The sequence below is a fragment of the Alligator mississippiensis genome, chromosome 1 (genome assembly GCF_030867095.1).
Source record: "Alligator mississippiensis isolate rAllMis1 chromosome 1, rAllMis1, whole genome shotgun sequence".
NCBI classification, from domain to species: domain Eukaryota; kingdom Metazoa; phylum Chordata; order Crocodylia; family Alligatoridae; genus Alligator; species Alligator mississippiensis.
Genome location: NC_081824.1, coordinates 42,689,429 through 42,713,990, shown reverse-complemented (window position 1 = coordinate 42,713,990; position 24,562 = coordinate 42,689,429).

Sequence of the window (24,562 nt, the reverse complement as noted above, 5' to 3'; positions counted from 1 at the left end):
GCTGTGCTCTTTGGATTGCTCAATTCAGAAAATAGGTCAGAGGAAAACTAAATGAGGTTTAACCCCAGTTTTAGTCTATTGATCAGAGGTCAGCTAATGTTGGTCTAATCCTCTGGCATCAGTTGGAGCAGCATATGGTTTCCTCTAGGCCAGTGATTCTCAACTGGGAGAATCTTTCTGCTGCAAGATCCTTTGAAGGGTGATGTGGCACCTGTCCCCTGTTAAAAGAGATAAGCACTGGCTTCTCCACACACAGGGTACTCTGCATCCACCCTACCATCCCAGCAACATTCTCCACAGACTCTACCACCAGCTCAGGGAGCATGGTAGGAATGAGTTAAAGAGTCACGGTGAAGCTCAGCCACTGTTCTGCAACAGACCCATCACCAAATGCCCCATTCTACAAGAAGCATCCTCTACCATGAGTGGGCCAGTGGGTACACAGTCATGCTTTTGTAACCCGGGTATAACCAAGGGTGTTCCCTATCCTCAATTGGATGGGATAGGTAGGCAGGAGGGGGTGCTGTGAGCAGGATGCCAGAATTTTGAGCAGATCCCTCTTTCCTCTATAGAGTTAGCCCAAGCCCAAAGTTCTTAACTATGTACAATTTACTGAGTTATAATATACATAATCATAAAACTAAATATCATATACATCTATTTACACAGTGAACATTAACCAATAACCAAGGTCAAACCCTAAATAAGACTATTTACCCATCATAATAAAACAATTTCAGCAGCATCAACACAATACAACATCACAATACAACATTTCAGTTACAAAATATATGGCACAAACAGGAACAATCTTAATAATGCCTATTCCTTAATAGAGTCCCTGACCCATGGCAAGAGATAGTCCTCCATCCAATGGGGTCCCTTGGGGGTGTTCAGGAAGCCTTGACTAGGTGGGGGGGGCTGCTCACCCAGCCCCTTCTCTGGGTTTGCCCTTCCCCAAACATCTTTCCCCTGTGGGACCCAAGGGCCCAATGACTCACGCTCCCTAAGGTGGCAGTGGTCAGGGTGTAGCTTGATGGGGTCTCATCTGCTGGAGCGCATCTCCAGGTCTCTCCTATGCTGCTGGATTCCTCCCCACCCTGTGCCCTGCTCTGGGCATGAGCCACCTCACTGCAGCCCCAGGGTCCTTGCCCCGTGCACTGCCCCATGCACCCTTTGGCCCGCAGACTTGACCTGCTGCTTGCGGTTCCCAAAGCTTGGGCTCCTTGTACCGAACCACGCACCATGATGGGCCTGAGCAGTCACACCTTTCCCAGGGCCAGGTCTCCATGCACCATCCCTGTGTGCAGTCAACAGTCTGAGTGGTCTTGCACTGCTTGCAAGACTATTCCTTCAGTGGCAGCTTCAGGAGCCTTGGGCCTATTGCCCACTGGGGGAGAGCACCCCAGCTTTTCTTGGCTCCACTCTTCTTGAGTCCCTCGCCACTTGTGCTGGGCACATAGTTCTTTTATACGCTCCAGGGCTCCACCCCTGAAGTCTTCTGGACCTGACAGTTTATAGTCTTCAATCAGGTCCAGGGAGCTCTTCTCTCCCTCCCCTCAGGAAAGGGGCATGACTTTATTTCTCTTGCTGCCTCCTCATTGGTGGATGGGCTCCACCAATCAAAACAGCAGGATCTCAACCCTGGGATTCAAGCCAAGCTCTGAAAGGTGAGCCTGCTACACTTTTTTAGCCTGGCTCATCACTCTACTTCTTCCATGCTGGGAGGAGTCACAGGAAATGATGGCTCTGGTCACTGGTACTGAGGCTCCCAGAGGAGGAGCAGCAGCAGCAGGGGCTGCCCTCAGGCCTGGGACAGGGAGGCGATCAGACAGCAGAAAGAGCAGAGCACAGCAGGTTTCTGCCTCTGTTGCCTTCATTTGGCACCAGTGGCCACTGTCATCCCCTGCTGTAGGAACACCTGCCTCCTTCAGGAGTCTGATGACCATCTCCCAAGCTTCACAATCTGCCCTGCCTAGCAGACCATGTCAGCTCTAACCACCACCCCTCACCCATGTTCTCAGGGGTGCCCTACCTGCTGCTGCCTGCCTGCTCTACAACTCTAAGGTTCTTTAAGGGTACTTTGGTATATGAAAAGAATAAGTACTGTAAGAAATAAATTAGTCTTTAAATGGGGTGCTACTAAATTTTAAAAAGTTTTGGAAAATTTTCCTGAGACGGCAGAACTGGGTGCCAGGAGATTTCAGAGTGGATTACAATAGTACAACATGAGAATCTTCTGGAAATATCTCCATTTTTTTTTGTCCCAGACATAGCGGGTTAAAAAGAAGCAACAATATTGCCTGCATACTGACGCAAAATCATTGTTTCGCCTCCAATGGCCAGTTATGACATTGTAGAGAGAACTATGAAGTTTTCCTAACATAGCCCTGATATGAGCCATAATATGAAAGACAGATTTAATCTGTCTGGACAAAAATTAGAATTTTTGTCCATTTTTAAAAACATCTTATATCACAGCATATAAGCAAATAAGTGTGTTCTTATTTTGAGCACCACACTACCTATGTATTTGTATCTGTATATGTTTTGATATTGCACTCACCATGGTGGTATCTGCAGTTCATTGTGAATGCACGCTGCTAGCTCCCCCCCACACCCACTCCCTTACAAAAAACTCTTATCTAGGTCACATCTGTTGCCTAAGTAGACTAAGCCCAAAATTCAGATACACAAAAAACCACATGTCATGGATGTCTACCTTTGGAAGGACACTGAAAAGGCACCTGCCTTTTTAACCCAAACATTCATAAGGCACCTCCATATATTCAGATCTCCCCTGCTCTGAGCTACTAGGCATCTACTTCTACATGTGAAGCTCCATGAGAATTTACAAACTAGCCACAATGACACCTAAAAGTTACTTGAGGCATACAGTCCAGTACAAATGCTCAAAGCACATCCAACATGTATTGAGTCCAGTACAAACCATAGGAGCCACATTCATTCAGAATCATGTCCAGAAAAAGAGGATGCCTCATTTATAATAATAGGCTAGGGGTTAGAACCAGGAAGTTGGAAATGTAAGTTCAGTTCCCTCCTTAATCTGAATAGGGTTAAATTCCCTTTTCCCAGAAATTGCCCTAATCAGGAAGAGCAATCCTTGAGTAGGATTAGAGAAAACCAGAAAGCATATGACTGATAATCTAAGCATACGCTGATAATCTAAGCATAGCTGAATTAGGTTACAGTTGAACTAATTGGATCACTGAAGTGTGACAGGAGAGTAGAAAAATAAGCATGGATTCCCACAATAGTTTTGTAACACTCTGGGGCGTATTAACCTAAATGGCAGCAGGAAGGAAGAATAATGGGAGATAGTGTGTGAATGGAAAACATTTAAAGTTAAATTAATGTATATTCAAAGGTTATGCATGTCATATAGCAATAAATAGTAAAAGAATAAAAAAGGTCACTATGAATGAACAAGGAAGCCTAAAAATAGTGGAGTTAAGAAAGTGGTCCACCAGAGATATAAAGAATCCAAGGAAAACTTGTAAATGCATGGCACGAAGCTGAGCATAGACATTGCTCAGGAGAAGTTAAACATGCAAATGAAAAAAAAATTGAGAAAGGTCAATACATAATAGAGTACTTTAAAAGTTATTCCTATGTACTAAATATGGTATGTTGCCAGGAAACTGTGGAATTAATTCCTTTGTTTCTAAAATCTAGGAATATACCACACCGTAGGGCCACAGGGTAAGTTCTTTTTGTAAACCTCCAATGGAGAAGATTTCCAAATGTGCCTGGGCAGCTTGTTCTATTGTCCTGCTCTCTTGGCTAAGAAGCTATTTCTTGGAAATTAATCTAAATCGACTTTGCTACAGTTTAAACCCATAATGGGTACAAATGTTTGAGCTTTACAGCAAGTTTCAGCAAAGGCTGAAACTCTATGATGGAGTTTAGGAGCTTGGAAACTTAGCTGTTTACCCTGGCCTTTTGGACCTGTTCCCAGCCATGCTCTGCCATTGCTTTCTAACCTCTAAAATGGCCTACTCTGCACTTTCAATTGTACAAAGATATGGTTTTAAAAAGGACAGTTATGTGGCCATTTGTAAAGCCATCTACTTATCTTATACATGGGTCTCTAGGGTATGGCAAGCAGTAAATCACTACTGGTATATTTTAATGCTGCAAAATACATTTGTAATCCAAAGGAGGAGAAATAGAAATATGCACATTATTTTAAGAAGAGGAACCTAACTAAACCTGAAAGCAATTATGCAACTGATATGCTAAGTCTGCCATCTATTATACTATTATGCTGACCTGTGTTCTTTCACAATTTCTTTCTATTCTCTTGTATATTTATCTGTCTCTTGGCTTCTGCATAGACTATAAACTGTTTGAGCTAGAGGTCACTGCATGCCTATGCATCATCAGTAGGGTCTGGATCACTTACTGGCATTCCTAAGTATTATTGCAATTCAAATAAAAATGATGATCTACTTTTCTGAACAACCACAAAAATAGTTGGCCTTCCTTTGCTGTCATTTATGCCAAAGTAAAACTACAGTATCTACATTGACTGTACCAAGCTGCAGTGAAGCCACATGAAGTTTGCTCTGGAATATTTGACAAAAGTCTCTGTATAGGTTCTAGGTAGTTTATGCAATATTAAATATTCCTTTTTCCAAACCCAATGCAACAAACTGTGAGAATTCCCTCCATAGTATAAGACGTCATACACACCTGCAGGAGAGTTTACAACTTCTCCCCAACTCCTTCTCTGTATTTACAAAAAGTATAGATGGTTGCAGGTAACATAAAAAGAGAATGGGCCAGATTCTTTCATAAGACAAGACCAAAACTTTCTCAAGAACAAAACTACAAAAACATTGTTGAGGCTCTGAATGCTTAGAACCTAGAATTTAAAGGATCACTGTGAAAACAAAAATCTTTCAAAATCATCTTTTAATTCTCCCTACATCAGAAAGCTCCTCCATGACGTGACAAGCTGCATTTCCATTTGTTCTTGATCATGAATTATCCAGAAAGATGGATTGAAAACAAATGAGATATAAATCAAATTAGCAATTTTGATGCCCTTGTGTGTGGTTTATAGCATCTGGTCCCCAACATGGGCTGTACTCATTCAATGTCCCTTGGAAGATTCTACTTTAGGATCTGAAACTTGCCATTATTGCAGTCTATGTCTGTCACATTCTTATAACTGATCCCACAAAGGCATTATCTCTGTTTCTCTCTCTCATATCTCCATTTTACGTGTCCAGGACTAGTGGGTAGTTATAAGAACATAATAGTGGATGGGATTTGTGGGTCACTGACTCGAGTCTCCCAGCATTACAGGCAACAGTATCATATAATCATTTTCATAACCTGGTAAAACTTCATCTTTAAACTAGTTAGGAGTTTTGCTCCTACTACTCCCAAATGGGAGTCATGTTCTGTCCTATCAGGAGCACAACATCACTCCTTGTTGTTTTGTTTTGGTTTTTTTCAGTCCTCTTATAAGCACCAGGCTGTGTTTGTTATGTCTCAGTATATGCCCCAGAATCACTTTAACTGGGAGCAGAACAGGCTTCCTTTGTTTCCTTATTGGACACAAAATTACTTCTTGGAAACTGAGTAGGGTGAATTAGCCTTTTCTGAAATTAAGGACTGAAAATTTAGTAAATTACCTTACTGTTAATTAAGGCTTCTCCATTAAATCAGTGTACCCTAATAGGACTGTGATCAGAAGCTGATCCTAAGGAGCATTGTCTCCAACAGAACTGTCTGTCTGGGTGTCGGGAAGCAGTTCTCAGTAGGGCTGTGTGAAGCTTCAGTTGCTGATTTTATTTAAAGGTGATTCAGCCTGATTCAGCAGCCAAATCTCTGAATCTGAATTGAATCAGGAGACCTATTAATCTCTCCAAATTGAATCAGACGCCTCAGATTCAATTCGGAGAGATTCAGAGAGATTCGACAATTCAGACATAGACACAGCTTTATATGTTTTTTCTACATACCTGAAGGTACCAGGCAGCTCATGAACACAGAGATGGTGGGGCAGATGGAGAGTCCCACAAAAGTTGGGGTTGGGGGGGTGCAGTCCCCAGCGTGCTCAGCGGCGGACATGGAAGTGGACCAGAAGCACTTCCAGTCCACTTCTGGGTCTGCTGTGGAGACCCCCTGCTGCTCGGTGACTGGTGCCTCTAGGGTCTGGGGGGCACCTGGAATCCCCCTGTGGCTGGTCACCGAGCCAGGTGGGTGTGAAAGTAAGGGTCCCCTGTGTACTCAGTGCTAGACCTGGAAGTGGACCAGAAGTAATTCCGGTCCAATTCCAGGTTTGCTGCCGAACACGCAGGGGGCCCCCCACGTTCCTGTGGGATGTGTGAGGGCTGAGAGGGATCCGGGAAAGGGTCAGCTGGGTTGTGGCCACAAACCCGGCACATATAGATGGGTACTTTCGACCGCTGGAGTAGAATTAGGCACAAACGCGTACTGGTTCAAACAAAGATGGCTTTACTTACACTGTCAAGATGTACAGCGTAGGAAGAAAGTTAACTTCAAACTTCAGTTACAGTTTAACCGAGGAGCTCTGATAAGATGAGATATCTTTCTAAACATGAGCATGCAGGACACGGGGGTACGTCGGGGTCGGTCGGCGACGGGGAGTCGTCAGCGGTTGATCAGTCCACCACATTCACCCCGAGATGGGCGCGGAGTTCTCCAACTTGGGTGGAAACTGCTCCAACCTTTTATACGGCTAGCGAGCCAATTGCTAGTCACCACATAGGAATAATTTAGAACTGGCCAATAATAATGTGTGAATTTGCATATGAGTGGCGGGAACCTTTCCACGCCGGGGTTCTCCACCGTGCCGAGAAATTCCCTCGTACAAAATCTCACCGTGCCTTGTACTAGAAAGTTCCACTGTGCCGAGGCACTCAACCACTAAGCTCTGCTCTGACCTGCCCCCTTGCCGATGACACAGTTGGAAATTGAAGCACGTGCACATCGTCTAAATCGTCGTTCCTCTCGGGGGTTTTATGAGGTAACTGGCTATATACAAAAACATACAACGAGAAAAGTTCATCCTCAACGGATCGAATCAAATAATAACCAATACAAATACAAACATGCATAAGTACATTGGTTACAAAAAGTTCAATCACGAGGAGTTCAATAGGTGTCATGGCGAGGTCAGGCTTCTGTGTCTTCTCCACCTCTCTTTCTGGGTCCACCTCTGACACGTATCTCGAGCCTTGGACAAAACACTGCAAAGAAAAAATTCTTTGAACAGTTAATTAACTGATATTACAATATCTATATGGAGCCGCGCGTGCAACGGAACAGCCAATCATATTTTTTCTCGCGGCTTCCCACTTTCTCCAAAGCACACGATACAGGTGCTCGGACACGACTTGGCTCTGGATGACTCTAGCACACCCACAGATGCACCATCACGGATGACGATCCATGCACAGACACTGCGTGGCCTTGTCCGTGCTCAGTGAGATGAGTATGTCCCGGAGTCGTCGTCTGACTCTTTTGGATACTGGAAACCTAGTTCATAGGCCAGTTGCCATTGGCCTGCATCTCCCAGGATTCATAGCTGCCGCTTCGTGAGCCTAGAATGATGCAGGAGGAATCCAAACATGATCCTCTCCTCTGGCATTCTTTGCGGCAGTTGCCATGTTCGCTCCAAGTCGCTAGAGGTTCCCATGTCCGACTTCATGAGGGCCTGTAACCTCAGGAGCTGTCACAAAAAATTACTCGCAGGTTGGCCAGCTAGTGGGTTGAGGAGGATTCGAAAGATGGTGGCATTTCTTCCTCCATAAACTTCAACACAGGCTTCTACGCTATTGAAAGTCACCGGAACAGTTCCCAGGTTTTGCAGGTGGCAGTGAGGCCATGGTCCTCGCTGTTGGGGCAGTGTCAGTCCCAGCGCGTGCGCTCGGGAGTTCCAGGAACAATATGAGCTTCCTATTATCGCCAGTAGAATCTGTTCTGCACTGACCCTCGATGGACAGCTGTCGTGCCACACGTGGGTTTGTGATCGACCTGGCCCACGACAAACGCTGGAAGTGGAACGGAACATTGCATGTCACTAGGTCTATGTCGGTGGCGTGCCCTCCACTCCACGAGGCTTTTCGGGTTAGGAAACTAACCTCTTCTAAGTCTAACAAGTCGGACCCGAATCCCATGGCCAGACGTCCTAACCACATGGCTAGAGTCTCTTCAGGCTTTATCCTTGATTCTTTACACAGTTCCTGTAACTCGGTCCAAGTGCGGGCGCGATAGGTGGTGCGGACTGTACCCTGCACACCAGTTACTCGGCTGACTGTCGCAGCAGAACAAGCTGCTGTCAGAGCTGTTGCTGCATCTGGTAGGAGGGGTGGATGTAACCCTCCACTCGATGCCCCCTCCCCGTGGTAAGGAGGCAGGGCTGCCAGGAGCAACGTCACCTTGGTAGGCGGTGTTGCTGGGCGGATTCCAGCCGATTCTCCCGAAGCTCCGCCGTTCTCTTCCTGCTTATCCGGGCAGCTCGCTCCTTCCTCGGCGCCATCTTGGAGTGGCGTCGACTCGGGGCTTTTCTCTACTGCTGCTTCTTTAGCCGCCTGAACGGCTGCGAGCAGCTGGGCCTCCAAATCTGCATTCTTCTGCAGCAAAGTTGTTACGGCATGGAACAGTACACTCAATACTCTCCCCTTGTCCGTGGCATGTTCCTCTGCCTCTAGACCTTCACGAAGCTCATAAAAGAACCTCGCGGCCCTTCAACCCAAACGCTAGGGCTGGGGGACTGAACCAGTCGGTCAGCGTTGGTTCTCCACCCTCCCGCATGAGTTGCGTACAGCGGGCAAACTCCTGGCTGAGGGTTGGGCTCACTTCGCTCGGTTAGAATCTGGTGAAGGATGCGGTGCCCCCTTCCTCCCGGGGCGTAAACAAGACCCGCTCACTGCTCACCACACACCCGAACGCTCCAGGGTGTAGATGTGCTTCCCATTCTTCTGAATCTTCTTCCTCCCCCTTCAGCGAAAGGTAGCCGCTGACGCACCTTTCACTTATTCCGCCCGCCTGATGATAGGTGATGTGGGCGCCTAGTTCTGCAGCGTTCGACACATGGCATCTCCCACTATGCCAGGGGCAGCCTCTAACTAATTCTGACTCCATCGGGTCTTCCCCAAATCTCAATCCTGATCCTGATCCTGATTCTGTCCCCAATCTTGATCCTGATCCTGTTTGTGACGCCATGTGGGGGCCGAGGGGGATCCGGGAAAGGGTCAGCTGGGTTGTGGCCACAAACCCAGCACGTATAGATGGGTACTTTTGACCGCTGGAGTAGAATTAGGCACAAACGCATACTGGTTCAAACAAAGATGGCTTTACTTACACTGTCGAGATGTACAGCGTAGGAAGAAAGTTAACTTCAAACTTCAGTTACAGTTTAACTGAGGAGCTCTGATAAGACGAGATACCTTTCTAAACACAAGCATGCAGGACACGGGGGTACGTCGGGGTTGGTCGGCGACGGGGAGTCGTCAGTGGTTGATCAGTCCGCCACGTTCACTCCAAAATGGGCGTGGAGTTCTCCAACTTGGGTGGAAACTGCTCCAACCTTTTATAAGGCTAGCAAGCCAATTGCTAGTCGCCACGTAGGAATAATTTAGAACTGGCCAATAATAATGTGTGAATTTGCATATGAGTAGTGGGAACCTTTCCACGCCGGGGTTCTCCACCGTGCCGAGAAATTCCCTCGTACAAAATCTCACCGTGCCTTGTGCTAGAAAGTTCCACTGTGCCGAGGCACTCAACCACTAAGCTCTGCTCTGACAGGATGCACCATCTGCCCCACCATTGCAGTGTTCACGAGCTGTGCCTGGTACCTTGAGGTATGTAGAAAAAACATAGAAAGCTGTGTCTATGTCTGAATTCCTGATTGGCCAAATCAGAATTGAATCTTCAGATTCGGATTCGGCCAAATCAAATCAGGGGTGTGATCTGACAATGATTCAAATCACTAGTTCAGATCACTGCCCCCTGAATTGGGCCAAATCCAAATCCAAATTGAATATGGTCCGCTTTGCATACCCCTAGTTCTCAAGAGTGTATTGGTTTCAGGATAGCCAAAATACTTTTTTGGCCTTTAGCACTGGAAAACTGAATTGTGAAACAATTTCTCCTCATAGTTCACCATTCTATTCTCCTTTGATTTCTCTACTTTTCAGGAGGGTTTATTCTTTTTCAAAACATCAACAGCTTAAAGAATCAGTGTGACATACTTATTTGTTGGTTTTATCGCTCTGATGTTGCATGCCATTCTCCCCACAGCTCAAGTTTCTAAATTAATCCCTAACTTCTCTCTAGGTTTTTACATGCTGGTGCAAGAAGAAAAAAGCATAGACTCTGTAGGCTGCAGCTGGCTGTGAATTACCTCTCTAGTCTACTAACAGAAAACTGAGGATAGAGTATATTCTATGCAAACAATGAATCAAGTTCTGCTCTCATGGCAGTGTAAAATTTAATGCACTACCAGCATGAATGCTATCAGAATCTGGCCCATTCTCTTTTTATACAGATTTCTTATAATAATACTAATATAAAAGCAACTGGGCTGGATACAAACTTATAAGCAAGAATAAAAAGTTTCAATTTCGATCAAGGTTTTTGGAAAAGGGAATGGGAAACATCTATTCAATCTGTATCTACAGACTACTTTATGTACTTATCCCTGACATTTCTATAGAGTTGGGGTCTAGGTTTTGCAAATCCTGTAGAAGATGTCCAAAGACTCAAAGGGACTTGTATAAATGATACAACACACTGTGGATCAGAATATATGGCTACTGTCTAAGTCAGCATTCTTATTTATAGGTAGTGGAGAAACAAAGATTTGGCAAGTTTGGGGATGGAGATGATTTTGTTAATTTGGCTGTTACTAAGCAGGATTTCAGAATCCAAAAAGAGAGTTGGTTGTGAAGTAGGAGAGTCATATCAAGTCACTGGATAGAGGCTTACTTGAGTGCTTACTACAAGTGGTACTGCAAAGAGCTGAGCTCTGCATTGACATACGGCTATACTACAGACAAATTAGCAGCCAGCTCTTACTTGGCCTTATACATAGACTATAAACTCTTTGAAGTAGGAGTCACTTTGTGGTTGTGTATCATCAATGGGGTGATGTACACACATTCCAATAATCTGGGAGAATTCTCTCAGTTTTGCGCTTGAAGATAAACTTACCCAGACCTGGGTGTTCAGACATTTGAATATTTAAGCCCTAAAAAAGGCATGAAGGGGGTGCTAGCAGACTATGTTCTCCTCTGAGAGAATCCCACAGAATTTAGAGAAATTCCCTCTCCTACAAGAAATTTTCTTGGGAGTGATTTAGTCCTAGCTGATCCTAGGTTATTTTTCTCCTGGAGTGTCCATTTTTACTTTGAGGGAAAAAAGCCTAAATATAATACAGTCATAGTTTCTGTACGAATGCCTGTACAAGAAAGCATTCTGTTCAAATAATACAGCCAGTACGCTAAATCTCAATGACTGCATACAAACATTCAAATAACCAGGGAGAATTCTCCCACATTTGCTCCCCGGCTAAATAAACTTACCCAGAGCCATGTTTACATATATTCAAATATTAAGGCCCTGAAGAGCGGAAAGATTGCAGTGCTGACTCTGCATCTGGCAGGGAGCCCAGTACATACATCTTAGCATTCTCTGCAGGTTTCCTTAGTCTACCTGGAGACAGATCATAGGAATACATAGGGCATCCCTGATTGGCCGACCCAGACTGCCCATGGTCAGCCTGTGGTTCCCTGAAGCACAATATCGAGATGGGAAAGGGGGAATATTCTGGAGCAGCAGAGTCCACTGAGTGACACACTGTCTTCCCAGGGGGCAGAGGGAAAAGCTGGAGGACTATGATCTCTTCTGAAAGAAGCTATAGCATGTATAGATATTTGCGGTCTGAGGAGAAACTGTCCAGGCTATAACTTCACCCAGATTGTTCCCAGGTTATTTTTCTTCTGGAGTGGCCATTTTTACCCTGGGAGAAAAAGCCTGGATCTTTGGAACATCTGTGGGTTCTGGAAGATCTGTCAATTCTCCTGGGAGACAGAAATTCTCCTAAGAAAAACATGATGTTTATTCAAGGCCCTAATCTCCTTCCACCCCCTCTTCCCCTCAATAAAGTGGTCCTTCCTCTCTCTCTCTCTCTCTCTCTTTCTCTCTCACTCTCATTTTCCCCCATCCCCCACCTCTCTTCTGGTCCATCTGTATGCATAATTATTATTGACTTCAGTGAGGGTGATGAGAGTGCTTTGGTGGCAAGCAGAACTCCTGAAAGACCACAAAACAACATCAGTAAATAAATGCTCTTTTGTGTTTGCTGGAGATATGAACTCCAATGAAAAAAAAAGCCCCTTTAGGCCCACTTGGAGATGCTGCTAAAATCAGGCCAGGCTGAGAATGCAAAACAAGCCTGAAAGCTGCCAACATTTAAATTAGCAGATTCCAGAGGTGGGTGTTTATTGTTCTGTTTATTAATATAAGAATGGGACAATCAGGGAGAAAAATGTCTTTGTAGAATCAGAACAAAAATAGCACATTTAAGCACTTACTTTTTTTTGTCAGTGGTTTCTTCTTTGAGTTTAATTAAACTCTCCATAGCCTGATGAGCAAACTTCCAATTAAGCTCTTGTAATAAAAGAGTAAACATATAAAATAACTAGCTCCATGGGTAAGCACATTTGAAATCCATGTACTCTAGTAAATGTCAGAGCTGTGAAAGAAACAGCTTATGTATTTTTAAAAAGTATGTTCAGCAAACATAATCCAAATTAAATCACCATTCAAAGGTAGATGATAATAGAAAGTAATAATGATCTTTGACATAATAGTTTTATTATCATTGTACTTAAATTTTCACAGTATCCCTGTAAGACAAATTATTTGTATTCTCCCCATTTTCCAGTTGCAGAACTGAAGAGTCAAATCACTCTCCTGTGGAAAAATCTATGGGAGTGACTAAAGGGGAAGAAAAAATTGATGCAGTTCCTCCTCATGGACTGTTCCTTATTCAGAGGTGGGGTGGGAATGGGAGGAAGAGTGGATGAGGGAGATTAGAAGACTGTGGGTTTGGCAGCCAGATCTGTCCAATCACTTCAATACAAAAACAAAGGCTGGCCTCAAGCCCCTGCCAAGTCCAGAAATGTGGCTTCTGATGGTCCCACACTGCTGTTGACTAGATCCCTCTGTGGCTGTCCACAGAAAGAACTTACAATTTGAAAGTACAGTTATATAAAAATTCTAGTATAAATTTTGGTGATGAAGAAAAGAAACATATCTGATTTAGATGCCAACAGGCACAACTGTTTAAGAGGAGGCAGGAAGGATAAAAAACTTCTTTTCAGATATTAGCCAGGCACAGAAGCCCAGCTTGCTTCTGAATAGATTGACGACAAAATTTATGTAGCGGAGTCTTTCGGGTTGGAGGCTTTGGTGCACATCTTATATTTTAATAGTAGACATTACTATTAAAATAGTGCACAACTACTATTTTAATAGTAGATAACTTGCCTCTGCATAGTAGGGGATTCTGGATAAGTACAGACAATGAAAGAGCCTGAGGTTGAATTATCATAGAATCATAGAAAATTAGGGCTGGAAGGGACCTCAGGAGGTTATCTAGTTCACTCCTGAAATTATTAAATCTTTGCAGGGTAGTCTAAGCTGTGTACATTGAACTGATAAGCAAATGAACAGACATTCATTTTTTTATTCCAGTAATACAGCCACATGCCTGCAGTGGCTCAAAGCAGAAGTTGGGGGGTGAGGGGGAGAGGGTGGAGGAGGGATGCTAGAGCACAACTCCCTGCTTGCTAGAGCAGACAGCTTAGAATCATAGAATCATAGAAAATTAGGATTGGAAGGGACATCAGGAGATCATCTAGCCCAACCCCCTACTTAAAGCAGGACCATCCCCAACTAGATCATGTCTAGCTGAGTCTTAAAAACCTCCAAAGATGGAAATTCCACAACCTCTCTTGGTAATGTGTTCTATTGTCTTACTACCCTCCTAGTGAGAAGATTGTTCCTAATATTGACCCTAAGCTTCCCTTGCTGCAACTTGAGAGCGTTGGCCATTTGTACACACCACAGAGGTTTACTTCACTCTAAATTGAAGCCCTGTTTTTAAAAACCCACAGGTGCTTCCCTCCATGGCTGTAAGGTAGCAAAGTAAAACACCTCAGAGGTGTTTTATTTTGCTGCAACCCGAAGTCATTTAATGCGCAATACACTGCCAAACATGCAAACAACAGTGTAATTAATATGCAAAAGGGCACTTAATAGGCCTGTGTGAAGTGGTTAGTATTCGCTTCAGATTCGGCTGATTCAGGGGACAGTGGTTCGATTCAGTGATTCAAATCACTGTCCCGAATAGATTTGGCTGAATCTGATTCAGAGATTTGGCCACACTGAATAAGCTGAATCTCTGAATCGAACAGGCCACATCCACTGCCTACTGTCTCAGTCCCATCAATGGCTGCCCTGCCAAGCCCCAGCAGCCCAGCACTTTAAAAAAAAATCCCCACACTCAACAGCTCATGCCAGGTGAGGGGGCGATCTACACTGCCCCCCACTGTCCCGTGCTGCATCGGGGGGCTCTATCATGAGCCCCCAGAGGCCCCAACAGCTGCTGCTTCAGCCACTGAGTGCATGGCTTCTTTTTTTTTAAGTGCTGGGAGCTGGGGCAGGGTGGGGCAGCCATTGACAGGGATGTGAGAGCAGAGGTGAAGGGGTGCTCAGGGGGGGCTGGGGGAGCAGGTAGGGGATGAAGCCTGGCAGGGGTCTCCCCATGGTACCCTCCCCCCTCCTCCAGTCCCCCCAGCCCCCTACTTGCTAGCACATAGCCCAGGTACAGCTCCATGCAGTGGCAAATGGGGACTGCCCGAATCTCCTTCGAATTTTTTTTAAATCAATTCAGAGGCTTCAAATCGATTCCGACTTTTTTATTGGTCTCCTGATTCAATTCAGATTTGGAGATTCAGCCACCAAATGAGGCCAAATCTCCTCCAAATCAATCAGCAACCAAAGTTTCGCCCAGCCCTAGCATTTAGTCCACTTTAAAGGCCAATTTTGTGGTGTGTACAAAGGCCCAACACTCCTTGTTCTGTCATCTGCCATCACTGAGAACAGCCTAGCTCCATCATCTTTGGAAATACATTTCAGGTGATTGAAGGCTGCTATTAAATCCCTACTCTGTCTTCTCTTCATCAGACTAAATAATCTCACCTCTGTCAGCCTTTCCTCATAAATCACGTGCCCCAGCCCCCTAACCATTTTTGTTGCCCTCTGCTGGACTCTCTCCAATTGTCCACATCCTTTCTGTAGTGATGGGGGGGCCCAAACTGGACACAAGACTCCAGATGTGACCTCACCAGACCTGAATAAAGGGGAATATCATTCACTTGACCTACTGGCAACACACCTACAATGCAGCCCAGTATGCTGTTAGCCTTCTTGGCAACGAGGGAAACAGTCAGAATATTTATTAAAATAAGCCACATATAAATTCTGGGTGTAAATAGAGGGGAGAGAGTGTTGGGAAGACTTAACCAAATTTAATACAACCTGCTACCAGCCTGTATTCCACCTTCCTCCTCCTTCCTGTGTCACCCCCAGCCAGTATAAGTAAGAATTTGTTTTGTGCTGTTGCAGGTAACTAGATATCCTACAGACAAGTGCTTATTCTTGTGCTTTGAGATAGCTGAGTTCTAGACTGTTCTCTTGCCTCTTACTCTGACCTGGTTGCTTGTAATACCTTACCTGCTAAAAGGGAATAGAGGATCATTGGGAAATGTAATTGTACTTTGACTTACTGTACAAAATGAATCATTAAAGAATTAACTGCCCTTTAATTTCTGTTTCAACTTCGAAAAGAGTCCTAATCATAGATGAGCTATAGTCTTAGGCATTTAAAGACCAAACACTACCATGCTTTTGGAAACAGAACAGAATGCTTAAATTCACACAGTTTCTTTGTCCTGATCAGTGTTAAATAAGGGCATTTCTAGGAATGACTATGAACTCCTTACACTCCATACCCATAGAAATGTGTTTGTCTGGCTGTGGACTAGTTGGGGACACAATGCTTCTTTGTGTTCCATTTTCTCTCCTGTGCTGTGCCTTTAACCTACAAGATTCTGTAACACTGGGTAATCACACAATTTTCAGATCTGTCTGGATGACAGTCACATCTGAAGATCTTCCTTTCATGTTTTGATTCACTTTAACCTCTGGTCCTGAGCTCACCATCACTAGGCTCTGTTGCCGCTAAGTGAAAAAGCACCATTAAAAACCTAGAAGGCTTTTGACAGCAGTATAGATAAATACTACCCAAATAACTCCAATGACAGAAACTGATTAATTGTATTTTATTTATGATGCGTGATACAATAAAAAACTCATTTCAAATCATAAAGATATTCTTTTGTCCCATTTCTCCATCGCACTCCCTAGAAGCGTAGTCTAATTTAGTCTTCTCTTTATTCTCTACATGTATTTTAATTTATGATGTTCTAAACAGTTAACTGGAAACATAATTGCTGTACACATGTTCAAATTCACTAGGGACAACACTGCTTTCCATACTACTTCTTCACTTTGAATGTGGAAAGAGGCAATTTGTTCGGGTTCTTCTCACCAGCAAAGTTCATTACATTTGTTTCCAAAACTGTCTAACACTGTCATTAGCAACTGAATAAGTAAATTTAGGTCATATTTTTCACAACCACAACATTAGCACACAACTATTCTCCATGTTTAACTATATCACATGCTCTAGTACTACATCTCATTCACATTTCTTCAATGTTTTTTGCCATTATTTCATATATTTCATTGTAGTTTCATAAACTTGTATTAACTTTCATTATTTTATCCCATTCTGTATAATGTACCTGTAAACCAAGTTTGCTAACTTAGGATGTATCCAAAGTCTAGGAAACTCAATGAAAAAAGTCCCACTCACTTCAAGGTGTTCTGGATAATTCAATCATTTGATCAAAAATTTTTATTTTGAGAAAAAAATATCATTTAATGGACTGATAGCCTTTTAGAAGGGCAAGGTCAGTAACCATTCCCCATTTACCATAGGTTCTGTTCTTGTCAATATATGCTATCATTTTTTTTTTCTTTTGGAAGTGGTATATGCCTCTTAAATGTGTCCTGGAGATATGCTGTATAAGAGAATATATGAATATAAAATCAAAGATACAGTGGTACAGTAGTTTTTCTTATTCAGGTTTCTCAAAATCCAATGGGAAATTTGTCAGAGAAGAAATTATTTTTGTACAGGTTTACAAGAAATGATATAGGAAAACTTCTGTCTTATATGTTCACTTCTACAAAGCCTGTGCAAATCTAATTCCCAGATTTCCTTTCCTGTTTTTTGTAAGTCTAATGGATATATTACTGTAGAAGACATACATGTTCAAAAGTGACTCATGGTCTTGATGCCAGAGTTGTTGTCAAATCATTTAAAAAAGGAGGAAATCATAAATAATTAATGGGTATTAAAATATGCTGCAGTGCTGGTGGCTTGTTAAATATAGCTGAACTTAACCAATTAACTATATCTTCTATTAATGGAAAATGAGCAATAGACAGATGCTGCAACACAGACACCCAACAAATTATCTGCAAAAATGACTTCCTGAGGCTACACCACATTTTGTCTCATTAGCCTTCTATTCCAGTCAATAACAAAGCGTAACAGAAAATCTCCAAAACAATGGGGAGGAAATGAAAGAAGAGCCTGATTTGTTTTCCTTCTCATTTATACATATCTAGGTCAGAAGCATTTCCATTAAATTTGACAGATTAACATTGGGTAAAAACTGTAAGTGAAATCAGAATTAGGCCTAAGTCCTAATTGTGTTAGAGAGGAAGTGAGAGTAGTCTCAGCCCCTGACAACTGAGACAGCCAGGGCATTTTACAACACCTTCCAGAGAACATCAGCTGAAGATGAGCTCTGTCTCTTATCCAGATAAACTGGATTTAGACAGGTGACCCAGGACCAAGCAGATCGGTGCTCTTATATCAGTACTTTAAGTCATATTCTAACAAGACTTACTGAAATGACAGACTAAAAGAAAAAGCAGAAGATAAACATATAGTTAATAATAAAGAATCTGTCATAATTGCTTGAACTTTTGTGTTAATCTTGAAATCTCTTCTATTTCTAAAACCCATGGACAGGGCTAGAATACAGTTTCATAGTTTCATAGTTGGTAGGGTCGGAAGGGACCTGAGCAGATCATCAAGTCCGACCCCCTGCTATGGGCAGGAAAGGATGCTGGGGTCCAACGACCCTAGCAACGTGTCTATCTAGCCTCCTTTTAAAGACCCCCAGGGTAGGAGCAAGCACCACTTCCTTGGAAGTTGGTTCCAAATCCTAGCTGCCCTGACTGTGAAGTAGTGCCTTCTGATATCTAGCCTGAATCTACTCTCTGTCAACTTATGGCCATTATTCCTTCTTACTCCCAGTAGTGTTCGGAGGAACAGGGACTCTCCCATTGCCTGCTGGTCTCCCTTGGCACTTTGTACATGGCCACCAGATCCCCTCTCAGCCTTCTCTTGTGGAGGGTGAACAGGTTCAGGTCTCATAGCCTCTCCTCTCCTGCTGCCCCCGATCATGCAAGTAGCTCTCTCCATGTTGTCCACATTCCTCTTGAAGTGTGGCATCCAGAACTGGACACAGTACTCCAACTGTGGCCTGACCAATATCGCATAGAGGGAGAGGATCACCTACTTGGACCTGCTCGTGATGCATCTCTGGATGACAAGGTGCAGTTAACCTTCCTGACTACATCCCCACATTGGCGGCCCATGTTCATCTTGGAGTCTATAATGACTCCAAGATCCTTTTCTGCCTCTGTGCTGATGAGAAGGGAGTTCCCCAGCCTGTAGGTATGCTGCTGGTTCTTTCTCCCCAGGTGAAGCACCTTGCATTTGTCAGTATTGAATACCATCTTGTTCTCATCCACACACCCCTGTAACCTGCCCAGATCCAATTGCAGCCTGTCCCTCCCTTCTAGCATGCCCACTTCTCCCCACATCTTAGTGTCATCCGAGAATTTGTACAAGGTGCTTTTCAACCCCTCGTCCAAGTTGCTGATGAAGATGTTGAACGCGGGCCCGAGGACCGAGCCCTGGGGGACCCCACTGACCACATCCCTCCAGGTCGAAAATGACCCGTCCACCACCACTCTCTGGGTGCAGCCCTGCAGCCAATTGGTGACCCAACTGACTGTGTAGGCATCAACACCACAATCTCCTAATTTTTTAAAAAGAATGGGGTGAGAGACAGTGTCAAAGGCCTTCCAAAAGTCCAGAAAGACTATGTTTGTTGTTACATATGTGGCTTCACTATGCTAAGTCATTGCAAACTCCTCCTTTTTCATTTGGGAAGGTAATACAATATCTTTAACACAGATTCATAGATTCATAGATTCATAGATGTTAGGGTCGGAAGGGACCTCAATAGATCATCGAGTCCGACCCCCTGCATAAGCAGGAAAGAGTGCTGGGTCTAGATGACCCCAGCTAGACACTCATCTAACCTCCTCTTGAAGACCCCCAGGGGAGGGGAGAGCACCACCTCCCTTGGGAGCCCGTTCCAGACCTTGGCCACTCGAACTGTGAAGAAATTCTTCCTAATGTCCAATCTAAATCTGCTCTCTGCTAGCTTGTGGCCATTGTTTCTTGTAACCCCTGGGGGCGCCTTGGTGAATAAATACTCACCAATTCCCTTCTGTGCCCCCGTGATGAACTTATAGGCAGCCACAAGGTCGCCTCTCAACCTTCTCTTGCGGAGGCTGAAAAGGTCCAGTTTCTCTAGTCTTTCCTCGTAGGACTTGGTCTGCAGGCCCTTGACCATACGAGTTGCCCTTCTCTGGACCCTCTCCAGGTTATCCACATCCTTCTTGAATTGCGGTGCCCAGAATTGCACGCAGTACTCCAACTGCGGTCTGACCAGCGCCCTATAGAGGGGAAGTATCACCTCCTTGGACCTATTCATCATATATCTGCTGATGCACGATAAAGTGCCATTGGCTTTTCTGATGGCTTCATCACACTGCCAGCTCATGTTCATCTTGGAGTCCACTAGGACTCCAAGATCCCTTTCCACTTCCGTGCCACCCAGCAGGTCATCCCCTAGGCTGTAGGTGTGCTGGACATTTTTCCTCCCTAGGTGCAGCACTTTGCATTTCTCCTTGTTGAACTGCATCCTGTTGTTTTCTGCCCACTTGTGCAACCTATCCAGGTCTACCTGCTGTTCCCTGCCCTCCGGCGTGTCCACTTCTCCCCATAGCTTTGTGTCATCTGCAAACTTGGACAGAGTACATTTGACTCCCTCGTCCAAGTCGCTGATGAAGACATTAAAGAGTATTGGTCCAAGGACCGAGCACTGCGGGACCCCACTGCCCACACCCTTCCAGGTTGAGACCAACCCATCTACCACGACTCTTTGGGTGCGACCCTCTAGCCAATTCGCCACCCACCGGACTGTGCAGTCATCCACATCACAGCCTCTTAACTTGTTCACCAGTATGGGGTGGGATACCGTATCGAAGGCCTTCCTGAAGTCTAAGTATACGACATCCACCCCTCCTCCTGTGTCCAGGCGTTTCGTAACCTGGTCATAGAAAGAGACTAGGTTGGTCAGGCACTATCTGCCCGCCACAAACCCGTGCTGGTTTCCCCTCAGCATAATCTGCCCTGCCGGGCTCTCACAAATGTGAGCCTTGATAATTTTTTTAAAGACTTTACCAAGGATGGAGGTGAGACTGACTGGACTATAGTTGCCCGGGTCCTCCTTCCTCCCCTTTTTGAAAATGGGGACCACGTTAGGCCTTTTCCAGTCCTCCGGGACTTGGCCCATGTGCCACAAGCGTTCGAATATTCCCGCCAGTGGCTCTGCAATGATGTTGGCCAGTGCCTTCAGCACCCTCGGATGGAGCTCATCCAGGCCTGCCGATTTAAAGGCATCCAGTTCTTCCAAATGACTCTGCACCACCTCAGGATCTACGTATGGAAGTCTGGCGCCTTGCTGCTGCCTCTCTACAACCCCAGTGAGAGACTTGTCGTGCCCCCCACTTAGGAACACTGAGGCAAAGAACTCGTTGAGGAGTTCAGCCTTGTCCCCCCTGTCTGTCACCAATTGTTTCTGCCCATTTAGCAGTGGTCCTATTCCTCCCTGGGCCTTCCTTTTACTCCCAATATATCTAAAAAACAATTTCTTGTTGTCTTTTACTTGGGTTGCCATCCTCAGCTCCATGGTAGCTTTGGCCCACCTAACTGCCTCCCTACAAGCACGAGCAGAGGAGGTATATTCATCTTTAGTGATCCGCCACCTCCTCAAGAAAAGATTTTGCTGGTGACTATTAACAAGGTGATTTGTAATCAGTTTAGCAGAGGAGAATCTCTGTTTACTAATGTGTCCCCCTTTCTTTTACTGATACTAATTAAAATAACTTTCTGCCCTTGGTAAGAGGTTTCTTTCAGAATAATATATTAGCTGAAATAAGTTTATTTTTCCTCTATTGCTTTCAAATGTTGTGTAAAGTAGTTTTATTCAATTCTTCTTATTAATTCAATTCTTTTTATCAAGTCTCATTATTATAGTAGGGTTCTGTCAATTATCTATGCTTAGGTTTGGGACATATTCATGGCCTATGATTTGGGTGGGAAGGATTATCTGACCTTAAAATTATTTTTGTTTTTTGGGGTTCTGTTGTTCACAACAGGGTCAAGTCCTATTGTGATTGCTGAGGGTATGCTATTAGCTTGGCATACCATCAGTTAAACTAGTATTGCTGGCACGGACTATTAAGAAATACTGCTGCTTTGATATATCAAAGCTCTTATGGGCTTGCTTTAAGGGTAGTTCAGTAAAGTACCTAATAGTAATTTATCACCCTAATTTCAGCACAGATCATAGGTTGTGACTACTTCTGGGAACATATTATTCAACTAATAGCAGATTTTATATTTACTACAAGCTGCTGCAGATATTCAGTTTACCATATGCACTATCACAGAATTTGTTAATTAAAGCCTATTTCATTAAATTTGATCACTTGTTCAGCATTTAAGATCAAGTTCTGTACTCTGCCTATTTTCTCCTCACACTGCATTTTATTTTCTCTTTCAGTCACTTTGAGGCCAATGCTTTCTTGGTTTCAAGGCAGCGGAAACTAAATAATATTTTCCCTTTTTCACAGCTCTGGCTCCATGCAAGTAATATGTGGTTTGAAATTAATTTTCATTTAGGCAGATATCCTATAAGCAGTTACATTTCCCCACAGCTATTTCTACTTTGCTACAGATCCAGGGAACTGAACAAGATAGAGCTGCTCTGGGTGAAGCACTACTTAGAACCTGATGCAAAACCAAACAGAAAAAAAAAACCACATTTATAATATTTTGGGTTTTACCAGCAAAAAGATCTGGCAAGATTTTCTGGCAAGTTAGGCCCAGCCAAATTACTGCTCTACACTGGATGAGAAGTGGAGAGCAGAATACAGAAGGGAAATTGTAGACTCTTGGAAGGGAACGAGTAAAATGAATGAATCACTGAGCTTAGATCTGAAGCCAGATGAAAGAAACAAGAAGGTGTTTCTCCAGAAACATGGATTTATCAAACATGCATGTATCTGAGATGTCAAAAATTAAAGAACGCCCACTATGTGTCTTCAAAAAATCTTATTTTCTCAAGGCAGCAATAAATGAACAGCGAAATAAAACATTTGCATTTTATGTTCTTTTCTTTTTGCTCACAAAATTCTGCTTTACTGGCATCTAATCTATATTCTGATTGGATTAAGAGGAACAGTAACATTAAAACTAAGATGTTTCTGAACAATTGTCCAAGACTATAAATAATGTTGTTTTTTCACTGTGGAGTAAAAATCCTTCTCTATCCCTTCTATACCAATGCCCCCTCAAAACACCCAAATAGCACTGTAAAATACTAATCGTGTCACTTTCTAGATATTATTTCTTTCTTTGGTGTTATTCAAACACCATGATGTCCAGTACACCAAAAAAGGTGTATTCTCCAATGCTTATGTTGGAGGATGTTACATAATTTGCATATTCAAGCTAAACTCCAAATATACAAAAAACAGTTAAGTTGGAGAATGGACTTTTAACCTGTTAGTTTTAATACCAATTGTATTCCCTTTGGATTCAAAGTTTAAAGATATTTCAGCAACTAAAAAATGTAGTTGAAGGTTATGTGAAGGTTATATAAGCTGTTATGGAAGTCATGAAAGAAGCATTGTAGTCACACAACTGTTTAAAACATATTTTACTTGGCTTGGCCAAATACAGCATAAAACCTGTTTTAATTATTTAAATCCAAGAAGATGTTCAAGTAGCATCAAGATGAACATAGTTTACATGGATAAATATGGGACTAGGATTCTGCATGTGTGTGTTTTTAAAAGAATACATTTTAGTTGCCAGTGTGCCTTTAAGTAAAACATCACACACCAATCATAGTACTGAACAGATCTCAAAATAATTGTGAATCATGATCACTCTCTGACTTCAGATAGTTTAGCATTTGGGCTAACAAACTGTGTCATCTCAGTAACTGGGACATTAATTAAAGTCCACATATCCCTTAATCATCCATTGCTACAGACAAAACCATCACAGAGGAAGAGCGTAAAGATACTTTGACTCAGTAAAACAGATGCCTCTTAGGCGTATCAAGGAAGCTAAGAAAATGTATCATAGGATGCCTCTATGGGTGATCAGGGTATGAAAATAGAGCAGTGCTTCTGAAAGCTTTCTTCAGCATGCAGGTGCCCCAGGGCAAGGACCCACAGCCCCTTGCCCCCTCAAAAGTACCCAAGCCCTGGCTGCCACCCATGGGAGGCAGCAGCTGCTGCAGCTGGAGCAGAGGACAAAGCCCAGCTCTCCCCCTGCCCCGTCTCTTCCCCTATGGGCAGCATGGCCAGAGCAAAGCCTGTGGGGGGGAGAAGGGGAGGATGTGGGCTGCCCACTGTAGGCTTGGGGCTCCCTGCCCCTCTGCCCTCCCCCCGGGGGCTCTGCGGCCCAGCAGGAGGGACCCAGTATGGCAGGGAGCACCATGCCATCATGGCTACCAAACTGAGGTGCCCCCTGCCTACCTGGCAGCAGCAGGGGCACAACTTCACTATGCCATGCCTCACCTTGGCAGCCATGGCAGTGCAGTGCTCCCTACCATGCAAAGTCCTGCCCACTGGGCCATGGAGCTGGCCCCTGCCTCGAGCTGATTCAGCCCAGCTGCAGCTCCATGCCTTTTAGTCCACTGTGTGCAGGGATCAACGTTCTACCCTACCCTTAAGGGTGGAAAGTCCTTTTTCTACCCCATATTACAAAAAGGATCAGGCAAAATCCTGTCTGTATGTAACACATTCTTGTCCTGAAAGCTTACTGTCTGGATGGTGATCATGACCATCAAGTAAGGGAATAGCATACTCCAGAAAAGGGGAGGAAAAAGAAGGATGCTAGATACATCAATACATG